The sequence below is a fragment of the Petromyzon marinus genome, unplaced genomic scaffold (assembly GCF_048934315.1).
Source record: "Petromyzon marinus isolate PM22_M1 ecotype Great Lakes invasive population unplaced genomic scaffold, UKy_Petmar_22M1.pri1.0 PM_G_Scaffold_29, whole genome shotgun sequence".
Taxonomy (NCBI): domain Eukaryota; kingdom Metazoa; phylum Chordata; class Hyperoartia; order Petromyzontiformes; family Petromyzontidae; genus Petromyzon; species Petromyzon marinus.
The window spans coordinates 1,950,001-1,952,500 of NW_027422861.1; positions in this window are offsets into that span (position 1 = coordinate 1,950,001).

Consider the following 2,500-nt stretch of genomic DNA (forward strand, 5'->3'; position numbering starts at 1 on the left):
CTCTGGGTTTGTAGTTGGTGATGTGCCTGAGCCCTTTGGCAGACAGAAGCAGCGTCGTTAGTAGAGAACTGGTGTTTTAGTGTCTCTGAGTACAGTCGTTTAGCCTCTCTCACCGCTTTGCTAAACCTGTTCTTCGACTCCTTGAATCTGTCTCTATCCCCACTCCTAAACGCTTCCTCCTTCTCCAACCTCAACCTTTTGAGCTTTGCTGAGAACCAGGGCTTGTTGTTGTTAAAGTTCACCCTGGTACGTGTTGGGATACAGCAGTCCTCACAGAAGCTGATGTACACAGCCTCTGTGAGTTCATCCAGACTATTGGTAGCAGTCGTGAACATATCCCAGTCAGTACAGTCTAAGCACGCCCGCAAATCTTCCACAGCCTCACTGGTCCACTGTTTAGATGTCCTCACAGCAGGTTTACAGAGTTTTAGTTGCTGCCTGTATGCACGAATCAGGTGGACCAAGGGAGTTCTGTGCGAGCCGAACAGCCCCGTGACCCACAAGAGAAACATCCCCGCCAAATTCGAGCGTTTGACGGGGTCTATCCGTGAAAAAATATTCACGTTTTTGAGTGCACATGCATTTCTGCTGCAAATGCCTCTGGAAGTTTCATGCCGTTCGTATGCCAATTGTGGCAACACGAAAATGACCCGTTTTCCCATTCCGAGGGATTTCTGTGCGACCCTAACAGCCCCGTGAGCCACAAGAGACACATCCCCGCCAATTTCTAGCGTTTCACGGGGTCTATCCGTGAAAAATATAGACGTTTTTGAGTGCACATGCATTTCTGCTGCAGATGCCTCTGGAAGTTTCATGCCGTTCGTACGCAATGTGGCAACACGAAAATGACCCCTTTTCCCATTCCGAGGGATTTCTGTGCGACCCTAACTAACAGCGCCCGTGAGCCACAAGAGAGACATCCCCGCCAATTTATAGCGTTTCACGGGGTCTATCCGTGAAAAATATAGACGTTTTTGAGTGCACATGCATTCCTGCTGCAAATGCCTCTGGAAGTTTCATGCCGTTCCTATGCAATGTGGCCACACAAAAATGACCCGTTTTCCCATTCCGAGGCATTTCTGTGCGACCCTAACAGCCCCGTGAGCCACAAGAGAGACATCCCCGCCAACTTCTAGCGTTTGACGGGGTCTATGCGTGAAAAATATTAAAATTTTTGAGTGCACGTGCCTTTCTGCTGCAAATGCCTCTGGAAGTTTCATGGCGTTCCTATGCAATGTGGCAACACGAAAATGACCCCTTTTCCCATTCCGAGGGAGTTCTGTGCCACCCTAACAGCCCCGTGAGCCACAAGAGACACATCCCCGCCAATTTCTAGCGTTTCACGGGGTCTATCCGTGAAACATATAGAAGTTTTTGAGTGCACATGCATTCCTGCTGCAAATGCCTCTGGAAGTTTCATGCGGTTCGTACGCAATGTGGCAACACGAAAATGACCCGTTTTCCCATTCCCAGGGATTTCTGTGCGACCCGAACAGCCCCGTGAGCCACAAGAGACACATCCCCGCCAATTTCTAGCGTTTCACGGGGTCTATCCGTGAAAAATATCAATTTTTTTTTGACTGCACATGCATTTCTGCTGCAAATGCCTCTGGAAGTTGCATGCGGTTCGCATGCAATGTGGCGACACGAAAATGACCCGTTTTCCCATTCCGAGGGATTTCTGTGCCACCCTAACAGCCCCGTGAGCCACAAGAGAGACATCCCCGCCAATTTCTAGCGTATCACGGGGTCTATCCGTGAGAAATATTCACTTTTTTGAGTGCACATGCATTCCTGCTGCAAATGCCTCTGGAAGTTTCATGCGGTTCGTATGCAATGTGGCGACACGAAAATGACCCGTTTTCCCATTCCGAGGGATTTCTGTGCCACCCTAACAGCCCCGTGAGCCACAAGAGAGACATCCCCGCCCACTTCTAGCGTTTCACGGGGTCTCTCCGTGAAAAATATCACATTTTTTGAGTGCACATGCATTCCTGCTGCAAATGCCTCTGGAAGTTTCATGCGGTTCGCATGCAATGTGGCGACACGAAAATGACCCGTTTTTTCCCATTCCGAGGGATTTCTGTGCCACCCTAACAGCCCCGTGAGCCACAAGAGACACATCCCCGCCAATTTCTAGCGTTTCACGGGGTCTATCCGTGAAAAATATTCAATTTTTTGACTGCACATGCATTTCTGCTGCAAATGCCTCTGGAAGTTTCATGCGGTTCGCATGCAATGTGGCGACACGAAAATGACCCGTTTTCCCATTCCGAGGGATTTCTGTGCCACCCTAACAGCCCCGTGAGCCACAAGAGAGACATCGCCGCCAATTTCTAGCGTTTCACGGGGTCTATCCGTGAAAAATATTCACTTTTTTGACTGCACATGCATTCCTGCTGCAAATGCCTCTGGAAGTTTCATGCCGTTCGCATGCAATGTGGCAACACGAAAATGACCCGTTTTCCCATTCCGAGGGATTTCTGTGCCACCCTAACAG